Source organism: Macaca fascicularis, chromosome 9 (assembly GCF_037993035.2).
Source record: "Macaca fascicularis isolate 582-1 chromosome 9, T2T-MFA8v1.1".
Taxonomy (NCBI): Eukaryota; Metazoa; Chordata; class Mammalia; order Primates; family Cercopithecidae; genus Macaca; species Macaca fascicularis.
The window spans coordinates 16100769-16115694 of record NC_088383.1 but is presented as its reverse complement, the minus strand read 5'-3'; the positions used below and the strand labels follow the sequence as shown (position 1 = coordinate 16115694).

Genomic DNA, 14926 nt, shown 5'->3' with positions numbered 1-14926 from the left:
GGAAACCCTATCTCCCAAAAAAATGCAAAAATGATTCGGGTGTGGTGACCCGCACCTGTAGTCCCAGCAACTCCAGAGGCTAAGGTGGGAGGATCGCTGCAGCCTGGGAGGTGGAGGCTGCAGTGAGCCAAGATTGCACCACTGCACTCCAGCCTGGATGACAGTGAGACCCTGTCTCAGAATGTCAGTCTTAAGAATCCTTTGAATGGATCAGAAAGGGAGAGGCCTTCTCCGGAATTGGATACTGGTGTAACAGGGTGTCAGTGTGCGGAATTCACAAAGAAAATGCCTGGGAACCGGCCCCACAACACTTAGTCCACTTTAAAAAGGGTCATGAGAGACAGTGAGAGCATTTTGGAGGATTTCTTTGGACAAAGCAGTGCTGAGAACTCCAGCCACCCTCCCACCCTCTGACCCTATCCCTGCTTTACTCCCAAGCCCAGGGTTAGGGGAGGAGGCAGAAACTTCTGTGAGCAGAGAGGCTGAAGCTACAGGAGGGAGAGAGAAGTGCTGACCACAGCCTTCCCCTCTGACCACAGGTTCTCCATGATAGCCATCCCCTCCCACCCCAGCAAAGAAAAGACTGAATGCCAAAGCACGTTAATTCAATACATTAATTCAAATGTTCGGTCCTCAGCACCACAACTGCAGCTCAGGAACACGGCTTCCCAACACGCCTTCCAAGTCACAGCAGGGATTCTGCAGGATCCTGACTCAGGTACGCATGAAAGCCAGGTGCGGAGGCTCATGCCTCTAACCCCAGCACTTTGGAAGGCTGAGGTGGGCGGATGGCTCCAGCTCAGGAGTGTGAGACCAACCTGGGCATTATGGCGAAACCCCGTCTCTACCAAAAGTACAAAAATTAGTCAGGTGTGGTGGTGCATGCCTGTAGTCCTAACTACTCAGAAGGCTGAGGTAAGAGGATGGCTTGAGCCCGGGAGGCAGAGGTTACAGTGAGCTGAGATCACACCACTGCACTCCAGCCTGGGGCACACAGCAAGACTCTGTCTCAAAAAAAAAAAAAAAAAAAAAAAAACCTGGAGTCTGATGTGGTTGAAAAGGCCATACTCTTTCCTTCACTCTTTCCTTTTCCATCCTGCAGAGTGAAAAGAGTTCAAGCGAGGCATGATCCTGCCTGCTAAACATAGAGACAGTGGCTCCAGCTGCACAGATTGGGCTGCAGCCCAGGACAGCATGCCTGTGCCTCCCCATCCTAAGTCACCTTTTTTTTTTTTTTTTTTTTTTTTTTAATGGAGCCTCGCTCTGTGTCCAGGCTGGAGTGCAGTGGCACGATCTCGGCTCACTGCAACCTCTGACTCCTGGGTTCAAGCGATTCTCCTGCCTGAGCCTCCCACGTAGCTGGGATTACAGGCACGTGCCACCACGCCCAGCTAATTTTTTGTACTTTTAGTAGAGATGGGTTTTCACCATGTTGGCCAGGATGGTCTCGATCTCCTGACCTCGTGATCCACCCGCCTCGACCTCCCAAAGTGCTGGGATTACAGGCGTGAGTGCCCGGCCCCCTAAATTACCTTTTTTTTCTCTTTTTGAGACGGAGTCTCGCTCTGTCGCCCAGGCTGGAGTGCGGTGGCGCGATCTCGGCTCACTGCAAGCTCCGCCTCCGGGGTTCACGCCATTCCCCTGCCTCAGCCTCCCGAGTAGCTGGGACTACAGGCGCCACCACCTCGCCCGGCTAATTTTTTGTATTTTTAGTAGAGACGGGGTTTCACCGTGGTCTCGATCTCCTGACCTTGTGATCCACCCGCCTCGGCCTCCCAAAGTGCTGGGATTACAGGCGTGAGCCACCGCGCCCGGCTAAATTACCATTTTTAATCTCCCTGAGGCAGAAGCTGAGATGGAAGCCTGGCCATTAAATGAAGGGCAGGGATGGATAAAGCCCAGCTAGCAAAAAGATAGTTCCAGATTAAAAGACTATGCTAAGCATGCTATCTGGCTTTGGTTACAGCCCAGATGAAGATGACGCTATTCTTGGTACCCTTAAGTAGAGCTTGTTTCTTTAACTTCAGCCTCATACTGTGGTGTTTGACACATCCTGTTCATCGTTCTTTTAGGTGGGTCTAGTTCTGGTAAAGATATAATTCTGTATGACTCAATCTTTGGCTTGTGCTCCACTTTGTTTTTCTCTTTTTTGGTTGACCCAGGTCACAACATATCCATAAATATAAAAGGGAAAATGGAAGAACCAAAGAGAGCTCTCTTCAAAGCAGGCCCAAGTTGGTCTTATTTTTTTCATCACGCATTTGTGATATCTAAGGGTGCAGGCAGATGGTTTCTGCTGATGCTTCTTTTTCTCATACTCGTCATTTCTTCAGTATCCAGAGCAATTGATTTTAAAATTATTCTGAAGTGCATCAGGATTCTGGGGGTGGGAAGACAACCCGGGCAGGTGACATCTTCCGATCTTTATTGAGTCATGTATTCAGGTCTCAGGCAATTACTGTTTCAAAAATGATTCCACCTTTTTTTAGAAAAAAATAATGTTGGCTGGGCATGGTGGCTCACAGCTATAACCCCAGCACTTTGGGAAACTCAGGCAAGAGGATCACCTGAGCCCAGGAGTTGGAGACCAGCTTGGGCAACATAGTGAGACCGCTCCACTAAAAAAAAAAAAAAAAAAAACCGTCACCTGTGGTAGTGTGCGCCTGTAGTCCCAGCTACTCAGGAGACTGAGGCAGGAGCATCACTTGAGCCTGGGAGGTGAAACCGTGATCACACCAGTGCACTCCAGCCTGGGTGATATAGTGAGATGGAGGAAGGGAGGAAGGGAGGGAGGGAGGGAGGGAGGGAGGAAGGAAGGAAGGAAGGGAGGGAGGGAGGGAGGGAGGGAGGGAGGGGGGACGAAAGAGGGAGGAAGGAGGGAGGAAGGAGGAAAAGAAAGAAAGAAGAAAAAAAGGAAAGAGGAAAAGAGTGTTTTATAAAAAGAAAACCATAATGTTTGGAAACCATTTTCCTAGGCAGTGACAGGAGGGGTTTATTCATAGCTAGTTGTGTGATTGTGCTTTAGAAAAAAAAAAGATGTAACAGAGAGCACTGGGCAGAGGAAGAGGATGATAGCCGCACTCCTGGAACAGAGCCATTTCCCAGCGTCCGGAGTGTGGACTCACACCAGAGGGAGAAAACGGATAGGAACCTGGATCCACTCAGCATCTTCTGGGGTGGCAGCGAAATCCTACGCTGGCTTTCAAGGTAAGGCTTAGGGAGCGCGAATGTTCCTAAAATTGAGTTATTTGAGGGATTAAAAAAATTAACAGCTGCCCTCAACACTGCGACTCAGAGGAAAAAGAGAAACTCACCCAAAGAGAGAGGGTCACCGCTTCCAGATCTACATCTGACGGTTTGATGTCCTCACAGAAGGTGGAGCCAGAAGGCCCTCAGGGGTCACGTGGTCCAATCTCCTCCTTTGCAGATTTAATGCAAGGTTAAAACTGAGGTTGGCTTCATTGTCCACACAGAGGTGACCTAAATTGGTGATATGCAGTAGCGTCCAGCCTAGCCCAAGTGGAGCCCTTTCAAAATGGATTTTCTACTCTAAAAAAAGAATTATTTTGAGGACCTTCAGAAATAATACATCAGGAGCAGGATCTAACTGGGGAATCTTTTCCCATGCTTTTTGCCCTACATATGGATTTCCTGGCACCATCTATCCAAAGCATTCCACACCGAAGATATGTGGGGGCGTGATGGCTGAAAAATATCTATGCATGAATTACATGTTGCTATTTTTAATCTGAATCTGCCTTAACTATTTCCCCTTCCCTTCTTTATTGGAGAATGTGGGCAAATTCTGTTAAGCAATAATTTCCTGTTGATTAAGAGTTAGGTTTAGTCCATTGTTCTCTCGCCCGTGTTTCCATTGACTCCTGTTGCTCATATTCAGGTCTTTAAAGGCTGCTGTCAGAGAGGATGAAGTCTCTAACGATACTGTGTGCTGTTTTAGTCTATTCAATGTCATGCATGCCCTATTTAGCAGTTATGTCTCAAGTACTACGTAATAAGCACTGATCTAGTCTGGATGTTTGTCCCACTCAGTTCTCATGTTGCAATGTCATCCCAGTGTTGGAGGTGGGGCCTGGTGGGAGGTGTTTGGGTCATGGCGGCAGATTCCTTGTGGCTTGGTGCCATCCTCGCAATACTGAGTTCTTTCACGTGAAATCGGCTTGTTTGAAAGTGCATGGACCAGGCACAGCGGCTCACGCCTATAATCCCAACACTTTGGGAGACCAAGGCAGGTGGATCACTTGAGCTCAGGAGTTTGAGACCAGCCTGGGCAACATAGCAAGACCTCATCTCTACTAAAAATTTGAAAAAATCGGCCGGACGCGGTGGCTCATGCTTGTAATCCCAGCACTTTGGGAGGCTAAGGCGGGAGGATCACGAGGTCAGGAGTTTGAGACCAGCCTGGCCATCACAGTGAAACCTCATCTCCACTAAAAATACAAAAATCATCTGGGCGTGGAGGTGGGCGCCTGTAATCCCAGCTACTTGGGAGGCTGAGGCAGGAAAATTGCTTGAACCTGGGAGGCGGAGGTTGCAGTGAGTTGAGATCGCACCGCTGCACTCCAGCCTGGGCAACAGAGCTAGACTCCGTCTCAAAAAAAAAAAAGTAAAAATAATTAGCTGGGCATAGTGGCATGTGCCCATAGTCCCAGTTACTGAGGAGGCTGAGGCAGGAGGATTGCTTCAACCTGGAAGATCGAGACTGCAGTGAGCCCATGATTGCACCACTGCACTGCAGCCCAGGCGACAGAGCAAGACTCTGTCTCAGTCAATCAATAAGTGTGGCACATGCCCGTCTTGCTTCCACTCTCACTATGTGACGTGACTGCTCCCACGTCACCTTCCACTGAGAATAAAAGCTCCCTGAGGCTTCCCCAGAAGCCAAGCGGATGCCAGTGCCGTGCCTATACAGCCTGCAGAACCATGAGCCAATTAAGCCTCTTTTCTGTGTGAATCACCCAGTCTTAGGTATGTCCTTATAGCAACACAAGAACAGCCGAACACAAGCACAAAATAAAGTCCTGGAGATAGAGAGATAAGTACAACAGGGTTCTGTCCTCACAGCTCACTCGTGCAAGAAGTCCCAGCAATAAATGTGGTGGATAATTTTCCAGTTTGGTTTGGGATTATCTCACCTTGTTCGAACCACAAAAGGTGAAACAATTTCAGATTGTAAGTTGTTATGGTCATGCCGATGGTCAGGATGCAGACAGAAAAGTTCAAGCCATTCCAAGGACTGTGCTGGTCAGCGTAAGATATACAGAGATGCCCTGAGGCCTGGCATGGATAAATAAAGATTGTATGCCTATGGAAAAATGTATGGGGCCATAAGAGACAAGCCATCTTTCCCCACGTGCTGTAACAGCCCTAGGGAAAAAAGCCCAGTGGGATCCTGTACTGGTCCATTTTCACACTGCTGATAAAGACATCCCCAGGACTGGGTAATTTATACAGAAAAAGAGGTTTAACGGACTCACAGTTCCACGTGGCCGGGGAGGCCTCACAATCATGGCGGAAGGCAAAAGCCACATCTTACATGGCGGCACATAAGAGAGAATCAGAATCAAGCGAAAGGGGAAACCCCTTATAAAATCATCAGCTCTGGCCCAGCACGGTGGCTCATGCCTGTAATCCCAGCATTTTCAGATGCCGAGGCGGGTGGATCACCTGAGGTCAGGAGTTCGAAACCAGCCTGGGCAACATGGCGAAACCCCATCTCTACTAAAAACACAAAAAATTAGCAGGGCATTCTGGCAGGCACCTGTAATCCCAGCTATTGAGCGACTGAGGCAGGAGAATTGCTTAAACCTGGGAGGCAGAGGTTGCAGTGAGCCGAGATCATGCTACTGCAGTCCAGCCTGCATGACAGAGCGAGACTCTGTCTCAAAAAAAAATTCATCACATTTCTTGAGACTATGAGAATAGTATGGAGGAAACTGCCCCCATGATTTAATTATCTCCCACCTGAGGAATTATGGGAGCTACAATTCAAGATGAAATTTGGGTGGGGACACAGCCATGCCATTTCAGATCCTCTGAAGGACTTGGGTAGGGAAAGGAGGTCTATGAGAGAGCTGAGCGCCAACTCAGCTGCTGCAGCTGACACCTTATTCAGATACCTTGAAATTGACCTTGACCCTTCTGGGCCTTTTCATAAGAACAAAAGAGCTACTGAGAGTGCAGCCACCAGGCCAGCCAAGTCGTGGCTTGAGAAAGTTATCCGCATTATTGCATCCTTCTCCCTCCAAATCTTTCCTACGGAGAAATGCCTGGCCTTTGAGAATCTTCTACGGGGGGACCAGGGGTATGAAGTTAGTATTGACAAACGTTCTAATCTGCAGTTTTTCTCTTTTCTTTTTGTTCATGTACTCCATCAATAGATGTTTTCTTTTCTTTTCTTTTTTTTTTTTTTTTTGTTAAGCCTGGGATTAAAGAGTGCTTCGTTTGAGTCAGCCACTCGGCTGTATGAGGGAGAACTGAAACTGAGTAGAAATTATTCACATGAGCCCCCAGGAGCCACCCAAATGTGTGGCAACTCAGGAATGCCATAATGGAGGTGTACAGAAAGTGCTCCGTGACAGCTCACCCTGCCCTGGTTATTTAAAAAGAAAGTGAGGTGTGATTTGAGCTATCAGTACAACAGGTAATTGAGAAAGTGTTGATGAAATAAACCTTCTCTCCTCATCTCTAATTACCCACAGCCCAAAGGAATTATTCTTTTCACAGTCAGACACAAAGAGCACTCTCTTCCTTGTAAAAGAGAGAGGGGCTGGGCACAGTGGCTCACACCTGTAATCCCAGCACTATGAGAGACCAAGGCAAGAGAATCACTTGAGCCCAGAAGTTCAAGACCAGCTTGGGCAACATAGTGAGACCCCCATCTCTACAAAAAAAAAAAAAAAAAAAATTTAATTAACTGAACATGGTGGCGTGCCTCTGTGGTCTGAGTTACTGGGATGCTGAGGTGGGAGGATGGCTTGAGCCCAGGAGGTTGAGGCTGCAGTGAGCCATGATTGTACCACTGTATTCCAGCCTGGGCAACAGAGTGAGAGGCTATCTCAAAAAAGAAAAAAGAGAGAGATTGAGGATTTGAAAATAAGGCTTAGGAATATAGAGCTCACAAATGCTGGGGATGAGACTCAGATCTCTCTCTGATAATCAGTAGAGGGAAAAGCATTCCATGGGTGTATAGATGTGATTGATGGAGCAGAACCAAAACTTATGTAAATTTCCTACTTACTGTAATGACTACAGGTAGAGATCTAATTTAGACCTAGACATTTTTAATTCTTGGAAGAATCATTTAAGTTGCAAAAATGTAAGGTATTTAGCATCTACTGTCCTAAGAGAAAGGTCTACTATGACCTATTATCTTTGGTTTGGCAAAATTGTCTTCCCAGGGAATGGTGTAATCTACTTAAGGTTCCGGCCCATTGAAAGAATAGAGACCTACATCCCAGTCTTTCTCTGCAGCATTTAAAGTTAGGGAAACAGGCTGGGTGCAGTGGCTCATGCATGTAATCCCAGCACACTAGGAGGCTTAGGCAGAAGGATGACTTCAGTCCAGGAGTTTGAGACCAGCCTGGGGAAAATGGTATACCTTTTTTTTTTATTTAGCTGGGCATGGTGGCATGCACCTGTAGTCCTAGCTACTCAGGAGGCTGAAGCAGGAGGATCACTTAAGCTCAGGAGTTCAAGGCTGCAGTGAACTTTGATGGCACCACTGCACTTCAGCCTGAGTAACAGAGCAAGACCTTGTCTCAAAATAAATAAATAAAAATGAAGTGAGTGAAACCTATGGATGGGGCCTGTTAGCTATAAGAAAAAAAAAAAAAAACAAACCCACAAAACAAAACAACCACATAGCAATAAAGGGCTACAAATCCATAAAGCAAAGTGACCATAGCATTGAGAGAAATGAGACGGGCGAGGAGGCCACTGCTGTGAGTCAGAAGGGGAGACGTAGGCAGGAGTCGTCCTGTCCGTGAAGTAGCAGAACGTCATCCTGGGGCAGGAGCTGTCTGCCTATGAGAATCGTAAGTGCAGCCACTGCCAGTCAACAACAGTAGTGAAGAACACAAGTCCCCATAGCAGCTGCAATGCTAGGTCCCTGCCCCGGGGGCAGAGAGGCCTGTTCTGAAGTAACCAACTCCTGGGAGATACTGAAATATTTTCCAGCCCCCTCATCCAAACCACCCGTTAAGCATGGTAGGCTGGGAGCAGGAAATTCCAGGCCAAAGACTCCTGGCTGCAGTGGGCACCGTGGGACTGAGAGAGAGGAGAAGGTTAAACCGCACCAACTTTTTTTTTTTTCTTTTTTTGAGACAGAGTTTCGCTTTTGTTGCCCTGGCTGGAGTGCAATGGCACGATCTCGGCTCACTGCAACCTCCACCTCCCAGTTTCGAGAGATTCTTCTGCCTCAGCCTCCCAAGTAACTGGGATTACAGGCATGCGCCATTATGCCTGGCTAATTTTTGTATTTTTAGTAGAGATGGGGTTTCTCCATGTTGGTCAGGCTGGTCTTGAACTCCTGACCTCAGGTGATCCACCCGCCTCGGCCTCCCAAAATGCTGGGATTATAGGCGTGAGCCACCCCGCCCAGGCAGAACTACTCCAGCTTTTTATGTCATGTTGGGGTGGGCACCGATCATGGAGGCACTATCGGGTGGGGGGGACATTAATTTGTAAAGCTGAGTTAAAAGTCTTCTGGGACTCTAGAGACCTGGGGTGTGGAGGTGGCAGACTCTCTGTAACAGAGTCCAGAATGCCAGGACTGGGAAGGCGCAGATGCGGACTCAGGACCATCCCTTCTTGTGTAAACATAAGGCCTGGAGTGCCACAAGCAAGGAGAGGCATTGTTCACAACATTCTTGTTTTGTTTTGTTTTGAGACGGAGTTTTACTCTGTCACCCAGGCTGGAGTGGTGCAATGGCGTGATCTTGGCTTACTGCAACCTCCGCCTCCTGGGTTCAAGCGATTATCCTGCCTCACCCTCCCAAGCAGCTGGGATTACAGGCCTCTGACACCACGCCCAGCTAATTTTTGTATTTTTCATAGAGACGGGGTTTCACCATGTTGGCCAGGCTGGTATTGAACTTGTGACCTCAGGTGATCCATCCTCCTCGGCCTCCCAAAATGTTGGGATTACGGGTGTGAGCCACTACACCCAGTCCACAACTCTTTTTTAAATTTGTTTTTTATTGGCCAGGTGAGGTGGTTCACACCTGTAATCCCAGCACTTTGGGAGGCCAAGGCAGGCGGATCACCTGAGGTCAGGAGTTTTAAACTAGCCTGGCCAACGTGGTGAAACCTGTCTCTACCAAAAATATAAAAAAACTTAGCTGGGCATGGTGGCACGTGCCTGTAATCCCAGCTACTCAGGAGGCTGAGGCAGGAGAAGCCTTGAACCCAGGAGGTGAGGATTGCAGTGAGCCAAGATTGTGCCATTGCACTCCAACCTGGGCGACAGATCAAGACTCCATCTCAAAAATAAAAAAAAATAAAAAAAAAAAATATATATATATATATGTTTGTTTTTTGAGAGACAAGGTCTTGCTCTGCCGCCCAGGCTGGAGTGCAAAGGCATGATTACAACTGACTGCAGCCTCAAACTCCTGGGCTCAAGCCATCTTCCTGCCTCAGCCTCCCAAGCAGCTGGTATGATATGTGCACGCCGCCACAGCTGGCTAATTTTTAAAAATATTTTTGGAAAGACGGGTTCTCACTATGTTGCCCAAGCTGGTCTCAAACTCCTGATCTCAAGTGATCCTCTTGCCTCAGCCTCCCAAAGCACTGGGATTACAGGTGTGGGCCACTGCACCCGGCCCTACGCTTCTCAAGTCTTCATTCTAATCTGGAAACAGAAAGATGACCTTCACAGACTGATGCCACCGGGCAAGAGGTAGGTAGTCCGCTGCCTCCTGGACACGTTCTTCCTGCCCAGGATTCTGCTGATAATGCTGAATCTTCACGTGCCCATCCAAAGGCTCATTGGTGACCTGGGGCAACCTGTGACCAGGCACAAACACTGACGGAGCCGTTCGCCTGGAAGAAGTCAGACTTGAGCCTGAGACCAACTGCATCCGCCTGGCGGTGTCCAGGAGTCGCTAGTACAGGAGTTCAGAACCACATACTCCCTAAAGACCTAGTTAAGCTTCTCAGCCCTAGTCTGTCTGAAACCAAGGCTGAGAATCTAGAACAGCAAGGGAAGATTCTAGGCTAGAAGGTCAGGAGAAAGGAACCATCGTCAGGTTGTGAAATACAGGATCAAAGCCAAACGCAAGAAGTCACACAAGAATAAACTGAAAAGCAAGCAGTGCAGAGCCAGGAATGAAATGGCCCTGACTTAATGGTCCAAATTCAAGGTTGTGAGTCAGAGCTAGAGCCCGCTTAGGAAGCGTGAATGCCCGGGCAGAATGTAAAACAACACGACAGGCTGACCTGCTGGTGGTAATTCCAAGCCAGCGTTTTTTATCTACACTCATCAGCTCAGTATTCTCTCCTTTACTCATCCAAAAATTAAGAAAGTTTTGGCCAGGCATGGTGGCTCATGCCTGTAATTCCAGCACTTTGGGAGGCTGAGGCAGGTGGCTCACTGGAGGTGAGGAGTTCAAGGCCAGCCTGGCCAACATGGTAAAATCCTGTCTCTACTAAAAATACAAAAATTAGCCAGGCTTGGTGGCAGGCACCTGTAATCCCAGCTACTCAGGAGGCTGAGGCAGGGGAATTGATTGAACCCGGGAGGCGGAGGTTTCAGTGAGCCAAGATCATACCACTGTACTCCAGCCTGGGCGACAGAGCAAGACTCTGTCAAACAAACAAACAAACAAACAAAACAAAAATTGCAGAAATTGGAAAGGGAACTAGAATTTTAGCTTGTTTGAAACCCTGAACATCTAGCTTCCTATGAAACCCAAGCATGCTCAATCTCTTTCTCTTCCATTAGCCAAAAGGACTTGTAAGTATCATGCTCTTTCTCTTTGAAGAACTGGAGAAATCAGAGGCTCTGAACCTCGTGGAAGAACTCACAGGCAAACCAGGCAAAAGCCGGAGTTTCAACTGCAGTCAGCCTGGCCTTCACTTTCTCTTACACTGCCTTTGCCCTCCAGAGAGGTTTGGTTCCTGAGAAATCTCCGAAAGGTAAAGCCATACACACATCATTTATTTTAACATTACCTAAATGGAGAGAAAGAAAGAGGAAGTGCGGAAGGCTAGCCGGGCCACCCTATGCTGATTTGAATGAGGGGTAAGCGTGGAAGCAAGAAAGCATCTGATGGAAAATGGGGGTGCAAAGCATTTGATCCAAAATCGCCTGCTAAACTCAAGTCTGAGGGTAGTTTTAGTTTGACTCTTAGAGTCCTAGTAGCTGCTGTCCTATCCCCTAAATATGTCAAAAGTTGGGGTGATGGCTGAGCCCAGAGGCTCCCCCACCCAGTACTTCGGGAGGGGTTGAAGTGAGCCCAGGAGTGGGAGGATTGCTTGAGCCCAGGAGTTCAAGACAAGCCTGGGCAACATAGTGAGACCCCGTCTCCACAAAAACTAAAAAAAAATTAGCCAGATGTGGTGGTGTGCACCTGTGGTCCCAGCTACTTAGGAGGCTGAGGTGGGAGTATTGCTTCAGCCCGGGAGGCTGAGGCTGCAGTGAGCTGTGATCGCGTCCCTGTACTCCAGCCTGGGCAACATAGTGAGACATTGCCTCAAAATGAATTAAAAACAATACAAATTAAAATTTAAAAAACCAAAGTTGGGGTGATGATATGCACTCCAACATTGAAAGAATAAATAAAAGAATGAAGGTACCAACCAATTAACAAAATTTGGAAAGTTGTGTAACATCATCAAAAGGATTATCTTAAGGTACAAGCTAAAAAGTGGCCTCCTGTCATATCATTTCAGGAAGTCAGAGACTACACGCACACTGAGAATGGCTGTCTCAAACGCCCATGCTCCCTGAGCTACTGGCTTACTGAAATTTCCATTACAAACTCTAAGTGTCTCAGGGGTAGTTTTCCAACACCACCATCTTCATGGGCAGACCCATGGCCGGGATGCTGGAGGGGCGGATATGGTGACACATTGTAGACAGTGGAGGACGGGAGGATAGTGGCCTTTAAGTTTTGCATTTCTTAACATTTAAAGAGCAGTTCATTTCTGCACGCTCTATGAATATTTTCTCAAGTGCGGGAGTGGTTTCCCATAGTTTTGCTAAGGAGTTGCACATAGTCAAACACGCTATCTTTCATTTTACTTGTTTTCGAAAAATTCAGTAGTCTAAGAGTTTTCTCCTGAAATATATGTGAAAATCCTGGAGTCGCGCTTCATCTTTAAAAGACAAACTTTAAACTTCCCCATTTGCTTGCTCCAAACAATAAATAATTCTGGAAAAACTAAGTGCAAGTTGAAACATGAAGCATAATTGTAGATGTTAAACAATCCAATATACTCATTGAGAAAATAGGAAAAGATATACTTAGTTGTGTAAAGAACTCACAATTTCATCATGAATATTGGATGCAATTTTAATTTTAAAATGGCAGTATTTCTGCACAACCACATCCATAATCCATATGGTTAAAAAAACAAAAATCTTTTCTAAGCAGTTCATTAATTATCATAGCCATAAAACAATTCTTTTTACTGAGGAAGGAATACATTTTTTGTTAATGCTTTTTCTTTCTTTTTTAGAGACAAAGTCTCACTCTATCACCCAGGCTGGAGTATAGTGGTTTGATCATAGCTCACTGCAGCCTCTAACTCCTGGGCTCAAGTAATCCTCCTGCCTCAGCCTTCCCAGTAGCTGAGACTACAGGCAAGTGCCACCAAGCCCAGCTAATTTTTTTTTTTTTTTGAGAGCGAGAGTCTCGCTCTGTTGCCCAGGCTGGAGTGCAGTGGCATGATCTTGGCTCACTGCAACCTCAACCTCCCAAGTTCAAGCAACTCTCCTGCCTCAAACTCCTGAGTAGCTAAAATTACAGGCGTGAGCCACCATGCCAGGCTAATATTTTGCATTTTTAGTAGAGATGGGGTTTCATCATGTTGGCCAGTCTGGTTTGGAACTCTTGACCTCAAGTGATCCACTTGCCTGGGATTCCCAAAGTGTTGGGGTTACAGGTGTGAGCCAAAGCGCCAGGCCCTGACTAATTTTTTTAAATTTTATTTTTGTAGAGACAAGGTCTTACTATGCTGCCCAGGCTGGTCTCAAACCCTGGGCTCAAGTGACCCTCCCACCTCAGCCTCCCAAAGCACTGGAATGACAGGCATGAGCCACCATGCCCAGCCTCTATTAACTTTTAAATAGTTGGTTAAAAGATCAGAACTTTTGTTTGATTGATGTTATATGTTATAGGTTGGCAAGGTTATTTTCAATGCCATCTTTTGGTTCAGACCTTCCAAAGTTCTTCCAAAGCCCCAATTTTTCTTGAACTTTCATCCCATCCTAGACCACCATGCTGAAACTCAGACCTCAATCGTAGATCCCAGGTTTTCTGGCTGGAGTTGCCCTTCCTGCCTCTCCTTGCTACTCCCGAAACCCCAAAGCAAACCAGTCTCTTAGGGCCAGCTCACTTCCCATCCTTTCTGGTCCCCCCTTCCTCACCTCCTCACTAGCCCACTCCGCATGGTGTATATAATTTGTATCCACTGTACGTCCTGCCACCAGAACAAGGTTATCCTCCCAGTGGGCAAACCATGGTGTATTCTTTCTTTAATTCCCCATAGGTGCCCAGCTATGATGTCCAGCACTTCATTTGGTGATTTGAAGACCTGGGTTAAAATATCAGCTCTGCCATTTTATTCAAGATTCCCCTGAATTCACATTTATTGGACACTATGATATGTCGAAACTGTGCTCTGATGAGGGAATGAAAAGCTGAATCAGGTGTGGCTACTGCTTTCAAGGTGCTGCAGACTTTGTTGTGTTCCCCCAAGTTCATATGTTGAAGCTATAACCTCCAGTGTGGCTGCATTGGCAGACAGGGCCTCTAAAGGGGTAGTGGACGTTACATGTGTCATCAGGGTGGGGCCCTGAACTGATAGGATTAGTGTTCCTATAAGAAGAGATACCAGAAAGAAAACAAAAAGAAAAAGAAAAGACAGGCCAGGTGCAGTGGCTCTCATCTATAATCCCAGCACTTTGAGAAACTGAGGCAGGAGGATTGCTCAAACCCAGGAGTTTGGGACCAGCCTGGGCAATATAGTAAGATCCCATCTCTACAAAAACTTTTTAAGAAAGAAAGAAAACAGCCGGATGCGGTGGCTCATGCCTGTAATCCCAGCACTTTGGGAGGCTGAGGCAGGCAGATCACGAGGTCAGGAGATTAAGACCATTCTGGCTAAAATGGTGAAACCCCGTCCCTACTAAAAATACAAAAACAAAATTAGCTGGGTGTGGTGGTGCATGCCTGTAATCCCAGCACTTTGGGAGGCTGAGGCAGGCAGATCACGAGGTCAGGAGATTAAGACCATTCTGGCTAAAATGGTGAAACCCCGTCCCTACTAAAAATACAAAAACAAAATTAGCTGGGTGTGGTGGTGCATGCCTGTAGTCCCAGCTACTCAGGAGGCTGAGGTGAGAGAATGGTGTGAACTCGGGAGGCGGAACTTGCAGTGAGCTGAGATGGCGCCACTGCACTCCAGCCTGGGTGACAGAGTGAGACTCTGTCAAAAAAAAAAAAAAGAAAGAAAGAAAGAGAGAGAGAAAGAAAGAAAACAAAAGACACCAAAGCTAATTATTTCTCTCCAAGAACACATACAAAGGAAAGGTCTTGCGAGGTCATAGCGAGAAGGTGGCAGTCTGCAAGTCAGGAAGGGAGCCCTCACCAGAAACTGAATCCCTGCCTCCAGAATGTGAGACACAAATGTCTATTGTTGATGCTTCCTATCTGTGGTACCTCCTCATGGCAGTCCAAGC

General features: G+C 47.1%; 1 long non-coding RNA gene across 1 annotated transcript; it reads left to right on the top strand.

The window, feature by feature from the left end:
* Nucleotides 1-2977: 2977 nt before the first annotated feature.
* On the top strand, nt 2978-14111 carry LOC123575528 (uncharacterized). Its single transcript, XR_006700796.3, has 3 exons — nt 2978-3207; nt 11004-11157; nt 13735-14111. It is a non-coding gene; the product is annotated as an uncharacterized lncRNA (long non-coding RNA).
* Nucleotides 14112-14926: the final 815 nt, after the last annotated feature.